General features: G+C 39.9%; 1 pseudogene; it reads left to right on the forward strand.

Moving 5' to 3' along the window:
- The first annotated feature begins 10,598 nt into the window (after positions 1-10,598).
- Positions 10,599-25,520, forward strand: LOC114491966 (annotated as a pseudogene).
- The last annotated feature ends 412 nt before the right edge of the window (positions 25,521-25,932 follow it).

Genomic DNA, 25,932 nt, shown 5'->3' on the forward strand with positions numbered 1-25,932 from the left:
TATGTCACCCAGTTTGTAGTATTTGGTTATGTAGCCCTAGCAAACTAATAAATTGCCCTTCCTGTGGGATCCTTACTTTCCTCTATATTTTATACAAGGATTGAAGTAGATTTTTTTTTGCTTTATAATCTATTTCAAAAATATTTTCTCTTGTAAAAACTTCTGCACTAGTGAAAAGTAGATATATCAAACAGATTCCTGCCCACAGTTGCTGTGTACTTGATTTGCTAATATTTTGTTGAGGATTTCTGATTCCATGTTCATCAGATATATTGGTCTGTAATTTTAATTTTTTTGTCTTGTCCATGCATGGTATCAGGATAATGTTGGCCTTGTGAAATGAGTTAGGAAGTATTTCCTCTTCTTCATTTTACAGTCAAGGCTTGGTTTTGGAATGTCTCCCATATCAAACAACTTGATTCTCAGCTAAGCTGTTCATGGAAAAAATGACCTGGTCCTCAAACAAAACTTCAGTTCTCATCCTGACCACCCTTTCATGCTGTTACCTGTACAATCAGTCCCACGTCTCTCAGGCATGATTTGGTTTTTGAACAAATTGCTTCTTGAACAGCCTTCAGAATGAATTAAATTCGAGCAAGTTTCTACTGATTTTGAAGAGTTTATGATATTGTCTTCTTTGAATGTTTGGTAGAATTCACCAGAAAGCCATCTGATCCTGGCCTTTTGGTTTTTGGAAGGTTTTTGATTGCTGTTTCAAGTTCCTACTATTGATTGGTCTACTTATGTTTTCCAGTTTCTTCACTATTCAGTCTAGAAAAATTGCATATTTTTAAGAGTTTGTCCATTGCTCCCAGATTATCCCATTTGATGTCATATAGCCTTTCGTGGGAGGCGGGGGGGCTCCACCCAAAGGGCCCCCCCCCCCCGCCCCGCCCCGCCCCGGCTGCCATGGATGAGAATAAGTCTACCAAAACATGATCTGCTTGGGGAGGAAAGGTGGCCGATCTCTCACAGGAGAAGGACCAAGAGCCTTTCCTCAACGGCTTTTATTGGGTTCGTTTACACAGGAATTCAGATAAAGCTCATTACTCATTGCCAAGAAGTAAGGATCAAATAACAAGGAACTCTGAGGGCCTATTTTGAGTCAGGGTCAGATAGCTAAAGAGCTGTAAAAAAACTTTAAGGAACAAACTTACTTCTTCCTTGGACCCTTATCATTCAATTAAGAGCATTCTAAACAAAGCAGGTTTCACAGGATTTTACATATTCTTTCTTAGGCCTGAATACCCGGGGGGAACCCACCCTTTCCAGCACAGGGCTGCACCACCCTTTGTCATTGTTTCAGGCTTAGGTGGAGCAAGGGAAGTAAGGCAGCCAAGAGATTAGGAGATTTTCTCACAGACAATGAGGACAGGTTTTGTCAAAGCTGAGGAGTGAGGGTCCATCACCCCCTTTTGCTGTAGCCCCCAAAGTCCTTCCTTGGGTGCCTCCCATGTGATCGTGCCTGTCTTAGGTCATTGCCCCCTTGGGGAATCTTACCCATCATTGGCTAACAGACCAAGCATTGGGGGCCAGTTATGGATGAAGTAGCAGAAGCAGTGCTCCTGCCAGGGAGATAAGCTTGTTTCCTTGGTGGTTTACAGTTCCAAGGTTGTTCCCTCAGCCTTAGCCTTGGCGGGGGTTACAGCTTCTGATACCAGGCAGGGTGGTTCTCAACAGCCTTTCATATTGTTCTCGTACAATCCTTTGTATTTCTGTGGTGTCCATTGTAACTCCTGCTCTTTCATTTCTGATTTTATTTGTAGTCTCATTATCTTTGAATGAGACTCCCACAGACACTGAATCACATGGTACCCAGTGGTTGTTTGTACAAACTTAATTCAGAAGGCATTTCTAGTCTTAGCTCTTCTCATTTCCTAGGTCTAGATTTATGATATATGAGTGAAGTAGGGATTTCTTGTCTACTTTCCAAGACAAAAAGAGATCTTAGTTTGTCTTCCATGGAACTCTACTGGAGTTATAAGATGTATAGCTAAAACCAGGTATATAATCCATGTATTTTCTCCACAACAAAAGGCAAAGAAAGCATGTCTGGTATCTTCGTTTGCCCCTCAACCAAAGTTTAGGAAAAAATGTGCATTCAGACACTCTGTGGGCTAAGTAACATTTGTTTTTTGTGTGAATATGTATTGTCTGTATGTATTATGTTGTTGTAACCAGCCAACAAGCTTAAACCAACAAAAATTGTAATGGCTGCAATTACATGAGTTTTTATTGACACATAATATAGAAATTTTAGCCCTGGCTGGTGTAGCTCAGTGGATTGAGCGCGGGCTGCGAACCAAAGTGTCGCAGGTTCGATTTCCAGTCAGGGTTCATGCCTGGGCTGCAGGCCATGACCCCCAGCAACCACACATTGATGTTTCTCTCTCTCTCTCTCTTTCTCCCTCCCTTCCCTCTCTAAAAATAAATAAATAAATCTTTAAAAAAAAGAAATTTTGATAGTTTCTGCATGTATATAAACAATAGTCATAGACATAATTTTGTTCCTTGATGATTCGGCACAAATGATGGGAACAGTACACAAATCACTACAATTCAATCACATACTCACTTTCAAAATAAAGTAAGAGCTGGAGGTAAAAACAACTGTTGACATTTTGAACACCTATTACATGGCAGGCATTGTTTTGAGTAAGTTAATACATTATTCCTATAAAATAATAGAATTTTTTTAAATGTATACATGAGAAATCAGAAACTCCAACAGATTAAGATCACCATTATCTCAATAATCCAGGGAGTGGGCTGAGAAGTGGAGGCAGTCATAGAGGAAGAGAGGGTTGCCTGTAGGAGTCCAGTATCCAGGTGCAAAGGTAGAAAGCCGGTCCAGTTGCCAGCAGCTGATCATGTCCACTGAGAGGACTTTCTTTTGTTCCCCTTCGCTGGGTATGAAACAGTATGGGTTTTCAAGCATATTGAGGGATTTCACTTTCTATTTCCTTCCCAGGCAAGAAACTTCACTAAACAGATTACTGAGAAGTTCTTTTACTTGATTTATTTTTTTAAAAAGATTGTATTTATTTATTTTTAGAGAGAGGGGGAAAGGAGGGACAAATAGAGGGAGAGAAACATCAGTGTGTGGTTGCCTCTTGCAGGCCCCCTGCTGGGGACCTGACTCACAACCCAGGCATGTGCCCTGACTGGGAACGCGGATCCAGCAACATTTTGGTTCACAGGAAGGCACTTAATCCACTGAGCCACACCAGCCAGGGGGCTGAGAACTTTAAAAAATATCTTAATAAGCTTTACCCAGGTAGTGGTGTTCAGAGCCATTTTGTTTCATTAAAAGAATCACCAGAGTGCACTCTCCCTGTCTGGAGCAGGCCCTGTGGCTTTGCCTTCCCCCTCCTCTTCCCCCAGGTGTATCTTAGCTTTGCCTTCCTCTGTCTCCTGAGCTCCAAGGGCCCTTCTTTTGCTTGTAACTTGTTTCCTGAGCATACACAGCCCAGCTGGCTCATATCTATTGTACTACTTCTGTTCTAAGTAAACTTTCTCTTATAATTTGGTGGGGGGTGAGGAGGGATCACCGGAAAATGTAATCTAGATAGATTACTAAAAGCATTTTGTCATTAACATATCTTTCAAAAAATTTTTTTAATTGGGCTTTTTAAAAAACCCAATTTCTGAGACTCTAAAATATAACAACCCTAGATTAGAGAAGTCCTACCTCCCTCATCTCTCTTGACTAATTTTTCTCCTCCACGCTGGTAGGAAGTGTCAGTGGGCCTTCACTGCCATCTCGTGGACACTGGCTATGCTCTGACTTGAGAAGACTACCGGGCTTGGAGAGGAGAGCATTTAGGAAGAGTTTAATAGTCATGCAATTAATCTGAGAGGAATGCATGGGAATTTAAAAACTAAGTGGATAAAGAATAGTTTATTTCTTGATAATTAGAAAGGAAAAAATTTAGGTCTTAAATATAGAACCAAAGTAATGAAAATATGTCTTAACTCATTCTGCTACAGTCCTTCAATGTTACATCCCTGTTGATGTAAGAATTGTTGAGACCCGTAAAGAATTTTTGTAAGAGTTTATTTGAACTAAACTGACTACATATGCTAGGAAGCAAGATCCCAAACACTCTAGAAAATAACAGTTGTGCAGCTGCTTTTATGCATTTGAGATTATGGAGGGAATGTAAGAAAGATTACCTGAAATTGGGAGGAAGCAACATGGGGATGGGATTGCAGGATAGTTAAGATTATGTGCTGTATTCAGGGGTTTGAATGGGTGCATTGTTAACCTAGATACCCAGAAACAGTGGGCAGAGTGAGCTTAAGGCAAAGATAAGACTTTTAGTAAAAAAAAAATGAAAAAACAAAAAACTTTTATGCCTGGGGTGTGCCTACCCACCAGGACCTGCCCAGTTAGAAATTCATGATCCCATCACCCGGTGCTGTTACTTTCCATAGAACCCCTTTCCTTACCCACATTCTGTAGTACCTAACACTTCAAAAACAATTCCGGCACAATGTGTCAGCTTAAATAAAGATGTTTATCTAGCATTCTCATTTGAAAGGACAGGAAGTTCTGTATCTACATCCATTTTTATTTCTATAATCCCACTTGTCCTACACCTAAAATTTCAGTATTAAGTGTTTACTTTTTCTGGTAAGATTATCCTATGTGCTTTAATGTCAGAATACCTTGTGGGTATAACACATCATTAGTGTTGAGGCAGAGATCTGGTTGGAGGGCAGGTGTGACAGAAGACAAGCAGTCCATAGTGCTGGTCACTAAGTAGCCCTAACAATGCCTTTCAGCACATGGTTCGATCGGCTGTGGGACCCCTCTTGGTCACTGAGTTGTGAGTTCAGATTATAAAAGTCCATGACTCTAGAAAGGTAGTTAACTATTGACAATAGGCAGCAGGGTAGATCAGAATATTTAGGGGTTTTTGTTGTTGTTGTTGATTTCCTTTGTCATTTTTCCATTAGTAAAGCAAATGAGACATTAAATATACAGCTTGCTCAATGTCATCTTCTCCTATAATAAATACATGACAAGTGGTATGAGATGTGATGGAATATACTGAAATTCATTTTTTTATACCAAAACACATTTAACTACATAAATAAGTGCTGCCTTTCAAAGCAGTCAGTTTGGGTGATGATATTCAGCTGGTACACAAAACGCACAAGAAATCATGAGCCTCCATTTGTTCCCAGCCCCAATACCTTCCCCTGCTGGCCAAATTTCACCCTTTGACAAGCTACCACTGAGCAAGATTGGAGCTGCCAAAGGAACCCAGACCCATAAATGGTCATATCTGATGCAATTAGGGATGAGTTCCAGGCCCTTCATGTCTGCCAAGTTGCATCAAACCTCACACTACCTTACCTACATTGTATTGCTGACTATTACATTTAGGGTCAGTCCTACCGTTGTATGGGATCCCCCCCCCCACCTAATTCCCCACCCCCTGCCACTGACCTGGTTTCCTCCTAGGTGGCTTGGTGTAGTAGATAATGTATTAGCCTCCTCTGTCTAGTTCAATTTAGTTTCCTTTCCTTCCTAACCTCTGGTCCCTACTGCCCACCCCATATTTATAGGGATGACTCTTAGTTATGCTTTTGCTGCATGACCTTCCAGTTGATTGAACAAGGACTAGGCAGTCAACACAAACTGGACAAATCAGAGTCCCTTCACTCTCAATTTGGGATTGAATAACACAATCCAGTCTCAGTGTGGAATCTCTCTTGAATGGAGGAGCTGCAAATTCTGGAGCTGTAGGAGGCCATCTTCAACCTTAGGGAATGCCTATCCACAGCATTTCCCTCCTATACCTTGTAATACCATCATTATGACTGAAGAAAAGAAGCAAAAGGATGAAAGAAAGAATGGAAGATCATGGTGAGTGGGAGGACTGAAGCACAGAGGAAGTGGAGAGGAGTGACACAGGCTGTTCCTGCAAGACACTGAGTGCCTGAGTCTAACCCATTCCAGAGTTTTAACAGCAGTCCTACTCCTTATAGTAAGAAACACTTCTTTTTTCTATTTAAGCTAATTTGTTTCTTGCAGCCAAATGAATTTTAACCAATATCCCCAAGGTTCCTGCATGCCTTCTGACAAAGTTATAAAAGGAAATGTCTTTAGAACCAGTTCATAAGCCAAATTAAGTTTTACTGTATTATCACCACGTTTTATGAGTTTGGTGGCCTTTAGTATAGCAAATATTCAGAATGTTCTTACTCTATGCAATGCACAGCACTTGTCAAGCATAGGAATGCAAAGATCAGTAAGAGCTAATAGTTTCTTTGGGAGAGGAAACAACATACAAAATGAGAATAAGTAATAAATTACATGGCAGAAGTATGAGTAAAGTGGGTTGGAATACAGAAAAGAGAGCAATGGACTTAGATTAAAGAAAAACTTTATCAAATGCTGAAATGCTAACAGCATTCTGAGAAATGTGTTATGATCCTGAGATACAGTGCAGAATAAAACATAATCTCTTTAAGGAGCTCAGGTTTGATCACAAGGGTAAGTGCAAGTACATTTAGCAGTCAAAGGAACCCCAACTATGTATTGGGGACAGGAGTGGAAGGTGGCAGATGTGGGAAGGCATCCAGAAGAGGAAATAGCTAAACTGATACTGAAAAGTGTAAAACTGTCATTGTTTGCAGATGAAATGATGTGTACAAGGAAAACCCCATAGGCTCCATCAGAAACCACTGGACCTAATAAATGAATTCAGCAAGAAAGTGGGATACAAAATCATTATTAGGAAATTGAAGCCATTTTTGTACACCAACAATGAAATATCAGAAACAGAAGCTAGGAAAAAATCCCATTTACTATAGCAGTACAAAAACTAAGGTACCTAGGAATACACTTAACCAAAGAGGTAAAAGATATGTACTCAGAAAACTACGCAACACTGAAGAAAGAAATTAAGGAAGATGCTAAGAAATGGGAGCATGTGCCATGTTCAAGGATTGGAAGAATTAATATTAAAATATTCATACTACCCAAAGCAGCCTATAGATTCAATGCAATCCTTATCAGTATACCAGTGATATATTTCACAGATACAGAACAAATATTTCAAAAACTTATATGGAACCATAAACAACTCTGAATAGTTGCAGCAATTTTGAGAAAGAAGAACAAAGTTGGAAGGATCACAATACCTGATATCAAACTGTATTACAAGGCCACTGTAATCAAAACAGCCTGGTACTGGCAAAAGAACAGACACATAGACAAATGGAACAGAACAGAGACCCATAAACCCATGTCTCTATGGTCAATTAATATTCAACAAAGGGGGCAGGAGCATAAAATGGAGTAAAAATAGCCTCTTCAATAAATGGTGCTGGGAGATCTGGACAGGTATATGCAAAAAAATGAAACCAGACCACCAACTCACACCATACACAAAAATAAAATAGCCCTGGCTGGCGTAGCTCAGTGGATTGGGCGCAGGCTGTGAACCAAAGCATTGCAGATTTGATTCCCAGTCAGGGTACATGCCTAGGTTGCAGGCCATGGCCCCTAGCAACCGCACATTGATGTTTCTCTCTCTCTCTCTCTCTCTCTCTCTTCTCTCATCTCTCCCTCCCTCCCTCCCTTCCCTCTCTATCAATAAAATAAATAATTTTTTTAAAAAATAAACTCAAGATAGATAAAAGACTTAAATATAAGTTGTGACACTGTAAAAGTCCTAGAGGAGAACATAGGCAGGAAAATATCAGATATCCCATGCAGCAATATATTTGCCAATATGTCTCCTAGGGCAAAGGCTATAAAGGAAAGAATAAGTAAATGGGACTACATCAAATTTAAAAGCTTCTGCACCACTAAAGAAAACATCAGCAAAGTGAAAAGAAAACCAACTATATGGGAAAATATATTTATCAATGACACCTCGGACAAAGGTCTGATCTTCAAAATATATAAAGAACTCACATGACTCCACTTCAGGAAGACAAACAATCCAATAAAAAAATGGGTAAAGGACCTGAATAGACACTTCTCCAAGGAGGACATACAGAGGGCCCAGAGACATATGAAAGGATGCTCAGCATCACTAGCCATCAGAGAGATGCAAGTTACAACCATGATGAGATGCCACTTCACACTGGTCAGAATGGCTATTATAACCAAATCAACAAACAAGTGCTGGCGAGGTTGTGGAGAACAGAAAACCCTACCTAGTACACTGTTGGTGGGAATGCAGACTGGTACAACACTGTGGAAAACAGTATGAAATTTCCTCGGAAAACTAGGAACTGCCTTTTGATCCAGCAACCCCACTGCTGGGATTATACCATAAGAATCCTGAAACACTAATTCAAAAGAACCTATGCACCCCAATATTCATAGCAGTGTTATTTACAATAGCCAAGTGCTGGAGACAGCCTAAGTGTGCATCAGTTAATGAGTGGATCAAAAAGCTTTGGTACATATACCCAATGGAATGCTATGCAGCAGAAGAAAGAAGGAGCTCCTACCCTTCACAATGGCATGGATGGAACTGCAGAATATTATGCTAAGTGAAATAAACCAGGCAGTGAAAGACAAATGCCATATGATCTCACCTATAAATGGAACCTAATCAACAAAACAAGCAAGTGAGCAAAACAGAACCAGAGACATGGAAATAAAGAAGAAACAGACAGTGACCAGAGGGCATGGGGACGGGGGATAATGGGAAAGAAGGGGAAAGGTCTAGTCAAGGAACATGTATAAAGGACCCATGGGAATGGACAACAGGATGGAGACTGACTGAGGGAGGGGGCAGGGGAGAGCAATGGGAGAAAATTAGGGCAACTGTAATTGAATAACAATAAAAAAGAAAAAAATACCCCCAAACTAAAATTAGTTAAAAAAAGAAGTATAAAGGTTAAATGGGATTAGTTGAAGATGGGCTAGAAGAAAAAAATCTCATAGAGGAAACTGCAAATTAATTGTAAAAATCTAGGACAAGGCTCTTAGTACCATTGCCATTAGCACTCAGATTCTGTTACTCTACTTTTCTGTTTTTCCTCCTACCTGTTTGGCTCTTTCTGTTTTGTCTTCTTGGTCCTGAATTCCTTTCCCTTTTCTTTCCTCATTCCCTTGCAAGGAGTGTTCTTCTTTCTATATTAAAAAAAGACTTTATGTATTTAATTTTAGAGAGAGGGGAATGGAGGGAAAAAGAGAGGGAGAGAAACATCTATGTTCCAGAGAAACATCTATCAGTTGCCTCTCACATGCTCCCAACTGGACCAAGCCTGCAACCCAGACATATGCCCTTGACAGAGAATCGGATGGGTGACCTTTTGGTTTGTGGGGTGATGCCAAACCCACTGAACTACACTAGTCAGGACATCCTTAGTTAAGAGTGTTTTAACTAACAAGCACATATCTTGAGGCTTGAGCTGAGGTCAGTGCCCTCTGCCACATGTCTCTGTACCCCAGCAGTGGGCTGCTGTAGCTGGTGTGCCCCAGCAGTCCCACTTTCACCAGCAGGCTGAAGATTCCTGTGGCAGCCACACCTCTCTCTTTGGAGGTCTGAAAAATCAGCCTTGGTGGGGAGATGCCTCCATTAAATTTTAGATTGTCCTTCCTTGTTCATTCCCTATTGGCTTTAGAGGTAGTAGTGGCTATGTATACCCCCTAGAATCCTCTTTTATCTCTTTTCCTGGTTCACCACATTTACTAGTTAAAATAGTTTCTATTACCCTTTTCTGTTTAAATAAACTGACGTGGCTTTTTCCTGGTTGGATCTTGGCTGATATAATGAGGCAGAGGGAGGCATTTGGATGATTACAAAAAAGCACAAGTAATAACATAGAAGAATTAAATGATTTGACTTTGTGAAAATTAAAGACTTCTGGTCTTTAATTTAAAAGTCACCATTAAGAAAATGAAAGGGCTCCTGACCAGTGTGGCTCAGTTGGTTGGGCATCGTCCTGTAAAGTGAAAGGTCACTGGTTTAATTCCTGGTCAGGGCACATGCCTGGGTTGTGGGTTCAGTCCCCTGTATGAGAGGCAACCAGTTGATGTCTCTCTCCCTCTCTTTCTCCCTCCCTTCCCCTTTCTCTAACAATAAATAAATAAAATCTTTTTAAAAAGGGTATTTAAATAAAAAAGAAAGGTAATGAAAAGACAAGTCAATTGAGTAGAAAATATTTGCAATATATATACCCAACAAAGGGCCTATATACAAAATATGTAAAGTACCTCAAAAACAAGATTTTCTGAGTCTGCTAGGGTTTCCATAACAAAATGCTACATAATTGAAGGTTTGAACAACAGAAATTAATTTTCTCACAGTTGTGAGGACTAGAAGTCCAAGGTCAAAACATTGGCAGATTTGGTTTCTTTTAAGGCCTCTTTCATTGACTTGCAGATGGCACCTCCCTTCTGTGTCTTCATGTGATCTTTCCACTGTGCACACCTGTCTGTGTCCAAAATCCTCTTTTCATAAAGACCACAGAGACACCTGTGCATTGTAGGGTCAAACCATTCTCTCTATTGCAATGGTCATTCTCCTCCTGTCGCAATATTCCTTTTAAGTAAAGTCCCTCCTTACCTACGTCCAGATTTGTTTTTAATTTCCTTCCCACCTACCATGTGTTCAGCAATGCGACAATCTAGTAGGAATTTAGCAGGTAAATAGCCAATTACAAACTATTAAGGAATGCATTATGTAGGGTCTGCTACATAATTTTGGGGACTCAGTGCAAAATAAAGATGCACGATGCCTGGTTGAAAAGTGCAAGGAAAAATTGTTATCAAAGGTACTAAAATGTTTCCCTTTTCTTCCATGGTCTCTTTTTAAGTTGCTGTGGTGTCTTTTTTTAAATTGAACATCATTCTAAATAAAGAAAAATTAAAAATTTTAATTATCATAAAATTTACCATTTATCTTTATATTGTACAATACTGGTTTAAATGAAATATAAAGAGCACTTAACTTGTAGGAACACCAAAATTACACAATTTGTACTTTTTAGCTCATACATATATTTTTTTTTCTTAATAGAAGAGTGAAAATACTCCACAAAACCAACTCAACTGTTTTTCAACTTTGTTTTTCACTTATTTATATATGCAATCCTATCAATACTCTGCTTTTAGTTTCCTGATGAATAAGGATGGACCAAAATGAAAAGGAACTCTGGGCCCCTTATATTTCCCCCTCCTTCTATGTCACTATGGTATTTTCAGCGTAAGTGACTGCCTAATACCAGGAAGCTGCATGAACAAGAAAGGACATGCTACGGCTCCTTGACTGTTCCTTAGAGTGCCATTGCCTTCTTTCTACATTCAGCATTCAAACCAAATTCTTGCTTGAATGAAAAGTGCAGCTTCTTGGACCTGTCAGCACCTCTCTCTACCCAATCATAACATAAAATGCTTACCTTGTACAGGTTTTGAGTCTAGCTGCAACTCCATCCCCACATCACCCCCACTCAAGGACAAGCCGCCATCTTCCATCACTTGGACTACTGGAATCATCTGCTGACCAGTCTGTTGGCAGCCATTCCTGTCCCTGTAATCCATCCCAGTCACTGCAGCCAGAGTGAACCTACACCAAATCTGATCATGTTTTCTCCAAATAAAAACACTTTAATGCTTTGAGAATAAATATAAACTCTTTCATATGACCTCTAGATTTTTGCAAATTTTGCTTGCATTTTTTTCTAGTTTCAGTGTGCAGCATGCTCTATGTGGGCACTCTCCAGTCCTGCACACCAGCCTTGCCGCTCTTTGATCACTCCCTTTCTTCTGACCTTTTCCTAGAGAACCCTTCCCCAACTCCCTCCCAGCTCCTCCTTCACCCAGTTAAACTCCATTCGTCCTTCTGATTAGAGTTAAAATACCTCTTCCTCAGGGAAGCCATCTCTTACCTCTGACGAGTTCAAATCTAATTATTCTTTCATAGAACCATTTACCTTTCTTTGTAGCACTAAAAAGAATAGTAATTTTTATTTATTTTTTTGTGATTATTTGATTTCTACTTATCTTTGCTAGTATACAAATAAAAAATAAGAAACCACTTCTCCACATATTTTTTTGTTTTCATAATACTTTTTGTAGGTGATGATTAATCATTTGTTCATGAGATTACCTGAATAATGTGTCCTCCACATAGACCATATCTAGTTGTTTATCATTATTCCTCCCACCAGATTTAAAAGCTTTCCTGGTACACCCTGGCTGATATGGCTCTGTGGATTGAGTGTTGGCCTGTGAAAAGAAAGGTTGCTGGTTCAATTCCTTGTCAGGGCACATGCCTGGGTGGCAGGCTATAACCCTGCTTGGCAAAGTGTGAAAGGCAACTGATCCATGTTTCTCTTGCACATTCTCTCCCTCTCTTTCTCCCTCCCTTCCCCTCTCTCTAAAAATAAAGGAATACAATCTTAAAATTAAAAAAAGAGAAAAAGCTTTCCCAATACATACTAAGGAGCTCAACAAGTAATCATTGAATGAATGATGGCAAACTTGATCAGACTTTTCCTTTTAAATGCCACAGAAGTGCTGATTTCAATGAGTGCCCAAGTAGCATTGCAAATAACATGCCATCCTGGTGCCTGAACACTCCTTTTTCCCCCCTTTGTTTGCAAGTTTACCTTAGTCTCTTTCAAAATATGTGTTGCAGGATGGATATAATCCTCCAGTTCTTTAAAGTGAGAAGTTTGAAGGCTTCATATTATCTTGCTTTAGTGCGTTTATCAGCTTATCTGTCTTCACATTACTCATCTCTGGGTCCCTTTTCTGTCTGTCACTAATACAGTCCTTGTTGATACCCTCTCCTTCTTTTCTCTTTAGACTGGTCTCGGAGGGTTTCCAACATCTGTTATAGTTTAGAAGGACTCTTGCCTGGAAATAGGAGTTCTTTCCAGGTAGTGATATAAATTTCTAGTAAAAGCAATTGAATGCATATATAGCAAGGAACAACATTTCACAAGGAAGTTGCCCTGGAAGTGAGCTATTATTGTAAAAAGATGCACTTGCCTGTTATTTAGTCCCAGCGGTCTGATCACTCCTGCCCAATCAGGGCTTTCCCCCATGTTGTCCGCTTTGCCCGTACCTACTCTGCTGACAGTGTGGATTATAGTATGTACATTGGCACTTGGTCCTCAGCAAGTGCAAACAGCTGGCTTTCTTGCTGTTCATCCAGCGCCAAGATATCATTCCTCATAAAACCTTTTAACTGCTTTTGCAGTTAGTAGCATCAGTGACTGGGAAATCAAACATTTTATCTAGTGGTTTGTTAACTTAAGGCTATTTTCCAGATGTTTTCTAGAGCTGTTCCTCCAATGCTGATTTGTGGTGGCGCTGATATTTTCTTTCTATAGCATTTTATTATGTTTGAGCAGTGAAATTTAATTTAGTTAGGGGAAATGTCTTTTCCAAACTGTTTCTGATGACACACAGTTATTTTGTGCCTCGTGTTAATACCACAAACTACAAGACTTGGCCTGATTATAGACATGACTAGACAGAGAAACTTTAGAAGAACCACTGCACCCGACTTCCACAACTATTGCTGCTACCAGATACGCTGATAGATTATAGGCCCAGGGAATGTTAAGGCCAGGGGGAATTTCTTCCTCAGATCACCTCTTTATTCATAAAACATAACTGGAACTCATAGATGCTAAGTGATTTTATCCTGGGCCACACATCTAGTTGCTAGTTAAGAGCAAAGCTAGAGCCCAGGTCTCCAACATACAGGGAAAAGGGAACCTATTTTCGGTGCCTCTTACCTGAAGTCATACACGTGGATTCATTTCTTCAGTGGCTCAAGGATGCCTTCACTGGCAAATAAGTCTCCCGACAGCATACTGAAGAGGCAGGGTGCAGTCCTGCACCAGTCCTGGGGAACCATCACTGTTTCCCAGTGTCCAGCCCTGTGGTGGGGCACGCTGCCAGCCCTCTCTCCCTACAGGCCTGCACGGAATTACCACACAGTGGAGTGACTCCTGTGCTCAGCCGTTTTGCCAGGAACTGTTTTTATTTCTCAACTCTCCAGTTTCTCCTTTCTTCCCACAAGCTCTCTCCCACCACACAAACATACCAAGGGCCTCTCGAAGCTTTGTGATTATCTGTTTCTCCACCCACCGTGAAACTGAAAGAGAGGAGAAAGAATCAACTTCAGTATGCTGTTAAGTCCAAAAGTTTTGAGAGTTTGGCTGCAGCTTGTAAATAACTTGGGATGGATGTTGCTGATGATGGGGAGTATATATAGGAAACACCATTCCCCCCAGAATGTATTCTTTGGAAATGAAATATGACAGCATTCTGGCCAAAGCCCCCAAAACTTAACAGAAATTCTCATAAAACTGTAGGTAGGCTTACATTATATTACACAAGGTTTAAACTCTGGATCTGAGCCGAAAACATCACCTGCTTTAGGTCCTCAAATAGACACTGAAGAGCTACGGTATGATGCAGTTGACCAAGATTTAGTTGTAATCTATAGACTGTCAACCTGGTGGTAACTGGTAAAGTAATTTGTGGTCTCTTTTGTCCATTTTAATTAGTGAGAGTTCTCTGCAGCTCGCCTTACAGGAGAAACTGAAACACAGCTGCTGCATTGTAAATCACAAAGTGAAATAAGCAGTGCCCAGTGAATAACAAGAAGGCCCAGAATAGCTCCTCTAACAATCCTGCTTGCTTCCTCTACTCAAGTCTTTCCTCATGGTGATTCACGCACTGAGGGCAGTGGGACTTGGGATCCAAAGGCACAATAGAGCAGAAAGGGGCCCAAGCTTGCTGTTGGCGATTGGGCCATCTGAGCCCACAATAGCAAAGGAGGTCTGGCATATGAGCTTCAACATATGCGTCAAGACTCGAGTTTTGACTTCCAAATCAGGTAGTGTGAGCTGTTGATCTGTTACAGATGTCACTGCCCTTCAGAGGACCATCCCTGTGGGTTGCAGACTTGGTAAATCAAACTGCACGGGCGTTACTCTCTGCACCTTCCCACCTAACCCCAGACCACTGACATTTTTACTCAGGTAAAGTTCCATGAAAACAAAAATCAAGTAATGACTTTATCAAAAGAACCAACACCGGAACCTTTAGTTAGTACAATTGATGTGTATGTGCATGTGTTGACACAAGGCTGGAGAATTAGAATGATAATGCCATGAAAAAGTACTAGTTAGCTTGAAAGGGGGTCATTGCCAGGCCATTCATAGGCCATTCACACTTCCCTTTTGTGTGCATTAAGTATTGATTTTGGACAAAATGTAGGTAGAGACCTTAACAACACTCCTTCCATCTCTCTCTTACATTATGTTATTTCCCTACTAGTCTTGGATCTGGATTACTGTTCATAGTCTCCTAATTTACTTTTCTACCTCTGTTTCTCCTTCCTCTAATTCACCTAACACATTCCTGTCAGAGTAATCTCCCTGGAACATCACACTGATTGTGCCATTTGTTTAGTTGCAAACATTCAGTCTCATTTATTAAAATTCCCTCTTTTCCCTTCAGCATTTAGCACTACCTAGGATCTCCCCCTAATCTAAGTTTCCCTCTGACATCCCTTCCTGCACACTCTCTTCCTGTCAAATGGGAATCCTTGCTCCCCAACACCTGTCAAATGCTTCTGCCTCCATCCTGTCCCATAGCTGTTGTCCTACACAACCAGGTCACACGTCTACATCGTGCCCATCTTTCAAGGCCCACTTGAAAAGCTGCCTTGTCCATGGACTCTTCCCAGAACATCCCTCTGGAAGTGTTATCTGCTGCCTCTGTGCTTTCTACGGCATGTGGTGTTTTTGTGTTCCCCAAGACACCTACCACTTTCTATCTTTTGTCTTTCTCACTTGTATACCCGAAATGAATGCTTTAATGCTCTGGGTCAACCAGCGTGGATTTTAATCTCAGGTCTGATCATTAATGTGGTCTTGGTGATTAATCTTTTCAAGTCTTGGAATCTTCCTTGGTAAGTTGACAATAACTGTAATTTCCTCATAGGTTTTTCTGAGGAAGATTAAATGAGACAATAAATGTAATACACTTAATTCTGTGCTTATTACACAGGAAATGGTAAAAGGATGGTATTGTGCTTATTATTTTTATTGTTTTAATTTCCTTTCTAGACTCTAACTTATTTGAGGGTTAATTCTTTATATAGCAAGCACCAGCAAACCTTTTCTGTAAAAGGCCAGACAGTCAGTATTTTAGGTTTTGCAGGCAACATATATCTCAGTCACATATTGTGAAATAACAGGACAAAAATATATATTGGTCTCGGCCTCCTTTCTTCTCCCTGGTTCCTGGCACAGGGCTACAAATACTGCTGTAGTTTCTCAATAGGTAAGAGCTCTAGGAGCTCTTACCTATTTGTAAGAGCTCCTTACAAATATTTGTTTTTTGACTCCAACTCCTGACACAAAGCTACCAAAACCCTTGTAAATTCCTGGGGGATATAATTGTCTCTTGTTCTAATGAGGCAACTCTGGGTGGGCTTCTGAATGGGGGCTGGTCACCAGATTAGAAGTTTAGAATTTGCTCTGCCCCCGCACCCTCCAGAGATGGGAGAGGGAATGGAAATTGAGTTAATAACTGATTATATCTACATGAAGAAGTTGTCATAAAATCCCAAGACCACAGGCTTCAGAGAGCTTCTGGACTGGCGACCACATCCACACCAGAAGGGTGACACAGCCCAGCTCCACAGGGAGAGATGCTCCTGTGCTCAGGACCCTCCCAGACTCCCCTGTGTTTCTCTTCAGCAGGCTGTTCATCTGTATCCTTTATCAGATACTTTATTAAACTAGTAATGTAAGTAAGCGTTTTCCTGAGTTCTGTGAGTTGCTCTAACAAATTAATCAAACACAAGGAGGGATTGTGGACATTTTCGATTTGTAGCCAAACCAGATAAATATTGTGGGTAACCCAGGTGGGTATTGCTTGTGATTGGCATCCAATATGGAAAACAGTCTCACTAACTGAGCCCTTAACCTGTGGGATCCGACAGTACCTCTGGGTCAAGAGGGCCAGAATTGAGTTAAACTGTAGGATGCCCATCCAGTTCTCTGCAGGGAATTGTTTGGCGTGGAGAAATCCCCACACACTCTGTGTCAGAAGTGTTGTGAGTGTGGTAACAGTGTGAACGTAAAGGCGACTCAGAAGGAAAGAACAGAGTTTTTTCAAATACTGATATTTTTTCTATTTCTTTTGTTTTGCTTTTCTTTTCTCTTTTTTATAACCTCTGAAAATGTTCAGATTCATCCCTAGCTTGCAGGCCATGCAAAAACAGACCACAGACTGACTGCAGTTTGCAGATCCCTGCTCTGCAGTTCACAGTGCCCAAATCAGTACTCCATGGGTCATAGAAGTTAACTGAGAAGTTGTGTGATTAATTAATGAGCAATTACATAATTAATTTCTCTTGAGTGCCTCTCCTCTTGTTTACCTTTTACAAATGACTCCAGTTTGCACCCTTTCCTCCTGCACCACTCAAAGTCCAGGTTACTTCCAGGGTGTCTGATCCTACAACCAGCTGGATGAAGCCCTGAAGCAGGGAGCCAGCGGTGAGTTGCCCCTTCACACAGCTGTGCCTGTCTGGGCTGGCAGATCGTCCCTAATCCAGTCCAGCAAGGGAGCTGTGCACAGTCAGTGAGGTTAGATCATTCCAGGGAAGAGAGTGGTGAGAGTGTTAGAGCAGTATTAAACACTATTGCATTTAGAAGGGAGCTATTTCTATTTTTCCATGAATGTGTAAGATTCTCTCTCCCACACTGGTTTTAATGACATGTCTGACAGATCCGACCTTATTGTAGCAAAAGAAAGTGAAAATAGTGGTATTAGCATAGCTTTTTCCCTTGCTCACTGCTTTTACATATCAACTCCTGGGACAGCATCACAAGAGCATCAGTGACCTCTGTTAGGTAGCTTTCCATAGGTACACAACAATGAAAGCGAGAATGAGTGGTTTAACTCTGAGCAAGTTTATTATCGACAATTCAGGCATTGGTTCTGCTTCCCTTAAAATGTCTATTTTACAAAATAATTAATATGGCATACTGAATTGGAAGCACAGGCTATATAGTTACACTTATTTTAAATACTCTCTGCTTTAGATACTCAATAATTGAGGCTGATTATTATTATTTATGTTAGGAGGACTCTGTAAATGCACACTTTTACTCACCAGAGTAATATTAAGATATATAATCACCAGCAATATCCATACAACTTCCATTCCTATACATAAGACAACTTCATATTTTGAAAGGCAGTGAAATGATTCTTCCCTGAGAAGAGCAAAACGTCCACTAGGTGTTGCTGCTGTACACTGAATTAGCCAAAAGAGCCTAGAAAGTAACACTAAATTCCACCCACAAATTGGTGATCATAATTGCTTGAGCAATTTTTATTGGAAAAGCAAATAAGGAAATAAGCAGTGCATAACTTATTGTTATATAGTTTTGAAGACAACATCATTTGCAACTTTTGTTTCACATATGGAAAGAAAATGTTTTAGGAGAAAAGCTAAAAAATCAATACTAATTTTTATTTTTAAATAAAACCAAAAGGAATATATAAAAATAGAATATTTAAGGAATGGAAAAATATCAGAGATGAAGTACTCACATATACATTTGACAATGCTATGCTTTTAACAATATTAAAAAACTTCTGCTTTATATAATAATTATTAATCTGGAAATTTGGTAAAATTCTGTAACAATCAAGCTAAGTCTTGGAAGAAAGTAAAAAACTTAATTTTGATTCTGGTTCAAAATTTAAGCCTTGTTCATTTTTATTTGCAAGCTTAGAGAAAGGTGCTATTTGCAAAAATACCAAGTGGAAGCTGAAAGTTTTATGAACCATGCTTTCATTTACCTTTCAGGGTCGACATGTCGAAAGTTCAGTAGTGGTGTTGGCTCTGACAACCCCTGGGACTAGTCCAAGAAGGCTTGGAGACAGTAAGATCTTGCCTTATATTAATATAGTCACCACAGTGGTTATAGAAAGGTTAAGATGAAACAATGTGGAATATTTCTCTTTTAACGTTAGTTTCCAGCCCTGGTAGGGTAGCTCAGTTGCTCAGAGCGCTGTCCCAATACACCAAGGTTGTGGGTTTGATGATTAGGGCACATACAAGAATCAACCAGTGAATGCATAAATAAGTGGAATGTCAATGTCTGTCTGTCTGTCTGTCTGTCTTTCTCTTGCACATCAATAAAGGAAAAAATTTAACATCGGTGTTTGATTTTTGCAATTTATGGGGAAAGAGAGTTCCGCAAACTGCAGGCTGTGTACCTTTCCTTCCTGGGCAGCGAAGCTCACAATGAGACTATTACTGCTGCTCTGGTACTTCCCTCTCATGGAACAAATTTGCAAGGTCTGTGGCAGTGATTCATAGTTCAGGAAAGACACACCTTCCAGAAGCAAGGATGAAGAAAGAAGGATATTATATGTTTAGTCTTTGCTATTTTTATCCTTCTGGTTTTTAGTTAAATTGTAACTTACAATTATTTGGTTATGGTGATGTATGTGACAAACAGAAGCTCCATTTGAGTTAAAGACTCCTTTTTTTTCAAACTTAAAAGAAATAAATCTCTATGTCGTTATGCTTTCCCTATAATATGTTCTGTCAGTTTATTAATTCTCAAAGTCTATCCAATAGGTCTGGACTCATCTTGAGTAAAAATTGAGAATTTCTCATGAGTATGTAAATAGTGTTTAGTATTTTCATTAGAAATTAACAAGCATAAAATCCAAATCAAATTGTTTCCTGGACCTTGTTTATAATATGCACTGAAAGTTACTATTATGCTTTGAAAGTATTTGTAAGGTTGAAGCTAACCTTATTGGTATGAAAATATTTGGTCCTTCTGGTGTGTCATATGACAGAGACCTTATACATATAAAAATAACCATTTATATTTTGAATTGTACATAATTTCTTTTAAAAATGGTTTTATTTATTTATTTATTTTTAGAGAGAGGGGAAGGGACATAGAAAAAGAGGAAGAGAAACATCTATTCGTTGCCTCTCATGTGTGCCCTGACCGGGGACTGAACTCACAATCCAGACATGTGCCCTGACTGGGAATTGAACTGGACCCTTCGCTGTGCAGGACAACACCCAACCAACTGAGCCACACTGGTCAGGGCTTGTGCATATATCTTTAACACCCGTCTCTCCTACTCATCTACAAATATCCTTAGAACTGTTTCATATGAGCAGCATTTAGTATTTATTTGTATCTATTTGTCTAATAGATACTTAGAACTTTTTTGTAGTATGAGCTAGCAAATGAATAAATAAAGATAAACTTTGTTGAATTAAACAAATGAAATACCAGGCAAGGATAAATTCAATCTTAGTTCAAAAATAATTTGTAAACCGTGAATCAACCAGAATATTCCTAAGACTAAGTGCCATAGTCCATCAATAGGAGAAGTATTTAAGATGCTAAGGAACTCACCACCTTGGTTGTTTCCTAAATTTTACAGATGCTTAATACCTCTTCCAGAATAGTTTTCGGTACCTTGTTTCTTGACTCTGCTGTTTCATAGCGATTGACCTAACTCTTGGATGACAGACAGCTGCACAGTACTTTTGGGTTTCATCTTTGTTCTCCAGTCACAATGGATATGTCAAGTCCTTGAAAATACTGGTGATTTAATTAAGGCCAGTAAGTCCTGAATGCTTTCTTGTGCTTGGTTCTGTGATATGTTCTATATATTATAGTGTTTTATTTTTTTGTGCCTTTGTTAATGGCAGTTTTTCTATCTTGAAAATTTCCCCCTTTCTTCATTATTGGTGTAACCATTACTTGTTCTTTAAGACTCACGTCAGGCCTCACCTGCCCCACAGAACCTTTCCTGAGCCACAAGCCTGGGGTCCCCTAAGATATCATGCATAACTCTGTTACAGAACTTATTTTATATTATTACATATAAACATTATCTTCTTACTATCCCTATCCCCCCTAGACTCAGAGCTTCTCAAAGGAAAGCAGTCAGAGGCAAACTGAAGAGAACTGGCTCTTATTTGCATTATCAAATGTACCAGCCTACCGTTATCTACACCCAAATTCTCTGACTTAATTCCTCATACAATGGATAGACTGTCTTTGATTCATCCAAGGCCATTCTGTTTACTGGGACACTTCCCTTGTACTTGATCTATAGTTCAAGGATAGAATTCTAGTTTGGAAACAATTTTTATTTAGAATTTTGAGGGCATTACTCCATTGCCTTTTTGTTTTCAGTGTTGCTGAGAGATCCAAACCATTCTTATTCATTTAAAGAATTTCTGCATTTTAGAAAAAATTAAATATCTATCTGTGAAGGGAGAATAATATGATAAATCCCCTATAACTCTCCCTCTGCTTCCACAGTGGTCAGTTCACAGCCAATCACACTGCGTCTGTAGCCCTACCCCCACTTCCTACCCAATTTCCAATTATTTTGAATCAAAATCCAGACATAGTACTGTTTCATTTGTGAATATTCAGTATTCGTCTCTAAAAGAGGTAAAGGTTCATACATCTCATCCTTTATATGTAATTTATTTGATTCTCTCTGAAAGTTTGTAGGAAATTACTTTTCTTCCTAGAGTCTTGAAATTTGATGATGAAATGCTCACTGGGCCTGGTCCTGTGGGCCCTTTCTATCTGCAGTCACATGTTTTCCAATTCCAAGAACTATTCTTGAATTGTTTCATTGGTGACTTCTTGCCTCATAACTCAGTTACTGGACCTCCTCGAATGGTGCTCTAACTTTTCTTTGTGTTTTTCATCTCTGACTTTTTGTTCTACTTTCTGAGAGGCTTTTTCAACTTTACCTTCCTATCTACCCATCAAAGTTTTAATTTCTGCTATTGTGTATGTAATGTCTTTGAGCTCTTTCCTATGTTCTCTGTTTTTTTCAGTGTCTTGTTTTTCTTTCACAGATGCAATACTTGTATATTCTTTCTTTTTTTAAAAAAATAACAGAATGATACATTTTTGAAGTTTCTCTGTCCTCCCAAGTTTTTTTTTTCCTTTTCTTTTTTCTGTTTGCTTATTTTGGTTTCATCTTCTGTGGTAGATGTTTTCTTCATTGGGCTTTTAATCCTTGGCTCTCTGCTCATGATCAAGAAAGACACTAAAAACGGAATCACACTAAGCCTGTGGGAAGGACTTTTCAACCTTGAGCTTCATGAAAGTGGAATCTGGGGGAATGTTTTATAGGGGAACGTCTCAAGTAGGTGTCTTCAGGTTTCACTTTTAGGCAGGTCAGATTTTGTGGGAAAGTTTTCCTGTTTATTTTCTGGAGGGTAAATACCTGGCCAGCACATTGGGCGTCGTGTTGGGGAAGAAGGGTGTCTGCATCAGTGATTAGGGAGCCGTGAGGTCTCACGCACCTCTCCTCTTTGATCTGGGCTGGAGTAAGGACCTGGGGTTGCACTGTTACTCAAACAAAGTTTACCTCCTTATTTGGGAACTCTCTTTCACAACCTGTTTCAGATTTTTCTGATGTTGCAATTTCTGATCCTTTTGAAGCTGTGGTACAAATGATGTTGATTTTGAACTTTCCTTTGCTGCCAGCTTGAGAATTGGGTGTTTTGGGTTCAAGTTTCCAAATTTTTGTTGCTGTTGTGTCCTCTACTGTTTTGCCCACACATGTGGATTTACATATTCCACAAAACTTATTTATTATACTTTTGTGGGGTTTTGGGAGGGAGAAAAATAGATGTGTGTGTTCATATCATCTTAAACTGGAAGAATCCTCCACCCCCCATTATTAACCTTAAAATCCCATAGTCATTGCATAATATAAAGGTAAACCTTGTTCCTTAGCGGTGGGCTTATCAGCAGCCCAGCACACACCGGGACCTCCAAACTTCTTGGATTTGCAGTGACAGGGGTCAGCCACCAGCAGGGTGTAGCCATACTGGATGCAAATGTCTTTTATCTCTTTCTTGAATCTTCATCCACATATTTCTGGTGACAGGACACCAGACCTTTGAGGATGAACTGGAGGGTTGCATATGTCTGGGCCACGGGACCCCCTTCTTCCCACCGGCGCCAGCCTGTGTGGGAGAACCAGTGTTTGCGCAGAAGCAGAAACGGTTCCAGGAGGTCTGTCGCTGCGCTCAGCTGAGTGGACTCTCTCTGTGAAGGTACATACATATATACACAGTATGTATATGTTTGCATATACCTTTCCTGAATCCATTTGAAAATCATTTGAGATAATTGTGGAGTACTACTCAACAATAAAAAAACTATGAATACACACAACATTAGATGAATCTCATAATAATTATGCAGAGTGAAAGAAGCCAGACAAAAAAAGTAAATACTGAATGTTTCCGTTTACATAAAACTATGGAAAAGGCAAACCGATCAGTAGTGACAGAAAGCAGATCCATTGCCTGGGGGATGGGATGGGAGCCTGAGAGGAGCACAGAACTTTTTTAGGGGGTAAATGTGTTCACTATTTTGATTGTGGTGATTATTTCATGAGGGTAAACACCAGTAAAAATTTACCAAACTGATATTTTAAATATAATACAGTCTATTGCATGTCAATTGTACTCCAATAAAGCTGTTTAAAACTTTTACAAGTTGTACACTTTATAAGTAGTTTCTTATAAATCAATAACATCTGAAGCTGTTAAAACATCAGAGATGAAAGAAAACTGAAAAAATACTTTTAAACCATAAGCAAGGCGCTTTTTAAATATGAAATCTTCAAAAACACCAGTTAAGCAAAAAACAAAAATATAACTGAAAAGTGAATAAAGGATATGAGCAATTCATGAAAAGGGAACTATGATCTCCTCTTAAATCTAAAGAAAAATACTCAGTGCCACTCATTAAAACACCCATTCAAATTAAAGCATCACTGATACTATTTTTCCACTCTTTAATGGGCAAATGTCCACATGTTTCATAAAACACGTATTGACCTGAGTTTGGGGAAGCAGGCAGTTTCCCCATAGATGGTCAGCGGATGGACTGATGAATAGGTGGGAAGGATCCCTTGACCACATGTATCTGAAGCTGTATCCTGCTACATAGCTATTCCAACTCTTAGAATTTTTTTCTACAGACATACTTGTGTAAGTGGAAAAATGACCTATGTTCAATATTATTCATTAGAGTTTTATTTGTAATAGTTTAAGATCAGTCACAGTCTAAATGCTTGGCCATAGGAGATTGGTGAAATTGGTAAAACAGAATGAGAAAGTCCATCATACAAGGGGAGACCCTCCCAAAAATTTATGTATAAAGTATTGTGTATATTTATTCTTGTATGTTAAACTCCAGTCACCTTCAAAGCACTTTCCATTTGATACAGTACAGCTTTTGAGACTTTTTTCCCACTGCTCAAAACAGTTTTTGAACTCATCGATTTTGATGCCTTTTAGTTTTTTGTTTCACTTCTTGCACATCAGCAAAACATTTCCCTTTGAGGATTTTCTTCATCTAAAGAAACAAACAAACAAACAAACAAAGTGTTGCTGAGGGTGAGATGGGGTGAATAGGGAGGGTGGGGCACAGGAGTCATGCTATTTTGGTCAAAAACCGCTGAACACTCAGCACGGTGTGGGCAGGTTTGTTCTATATCACCCATCGTGAAATAGGTTTTAAGAGTCTTCAAAAAAAATTCTCTGAAGCTGAACACAGCCTCTTACTACACGCCAGCTGGGGCACTGATAGAGATGGGCTCCTGGAACACTCATCTAGTGTGGGGAAGACTGTACTACAAGGGGCCTGCCCTCGAGAAGATAATTCAAAAAAAGCTCTTGATGCTCTGGCTGGGCAGCTCAGTTGGTGAGAGTGTGGTCCCAATCCACCAAGGCTGAGTGTTCCCCAATCAGGGCACATACAAGAAGCAGACATTGATTCTTGTATTCTTCGGGGGTAAAAAAGCCTTTTGAAAAGTGTGTTCGCTATTCAGAAGAGAAGAACCTAGACCTGAGTGAGGCAGAGGAGAAGTGCTCTAGGTGGTCTCCAAGTCCTTGGTTAGGGAATGTTTGGCTTGTCCTGATGCATTCAACTCGGCTGCCAGACAAGAGTAGTTTGTAGCACATGCCTGGGCTGGGGCCTCTGTGTCTGCTTTGGGACGATCCCCAAGACTCAGTGAGTGAGGCAGACACGGAGACCAGAAGTAAAGCAAGTTAGGAGAAAGTGGGGCATACACACTAATTCTTGTGGTTCTAAATGACTTTAAAGGTGGGAAACGGGAAATTGGCTGCCCAGCCTCCTCATGCTCCTGTTTCTGGCTACAAGCAAACTGAAAGGAGAAACCCTGACTTGCTCAAACAGTGGGACTACTGTGGCCAGCCCAGAGTGGTGGTCCCAGCCGCTAATGAAGAAACTCTGACTGAGGTACTGACCCATGAGAAAATGCTGGGAATGGCTATAAATTCAATCCCGGATGCTCAACATACTCAGATTGCACCAAACTCTCAAACTGTCCTGGGAATCAGGACCAGCAGACCTAATTGACAAAGTCATTGGTCACCTAAAACTTTGCTAGGTGGCATTTTGTATGATGATGGTCCCACCACCACAAATATTTGAAACTGTCAAATTCGAACAACAAAGGCTGAACTCCCCCCTCCCCAGGAAAACCCCTGATTACTGATACCAGTGAACCCCTCTGGGGCTGCCGAAATCTTAGCTCACAAGTAAATTTGTTTTGTTTCACAGTTCCCCACGCCCACCCCCCCCACCTTCCCTCTCCTCATCTGTTCCCCCAGAATTTAAAAAGGAAGTTTATTTTAAATTCAACATATGGTGTTTTGCAACAGAAAAATATTTCATATTTTCAGGTTACATAGATCATAATGTTTTTAGATAGTGAAATTCTCAGTATTTCTTAACATCTCTCTGGAGGGTGCAGTTTGGTGAAAAGGTCAAAGTGTTTTTTAACACTTTGGAAACAGATCGCCAAACTGCTCCTTGAAAGATTAACTAATTTACATTTTCACCTGC

The sequence above is a fragment of the Phyllostomus discolor genome, chromosome 1 (genome assembly GCF_004126475.2).
Source record: "Phyllostomus discolor isolate MPI-MPIP mPhyDis1 chromosome 1, mPhyDis1.pri.v3, whole genome shotgun sequence".
NCBI lineage: Eukaryota > Metazoa > Chordata > Mammalia > Chiroptera > Phyllostomidae > Phyllostomus > Phyllostomus discolor.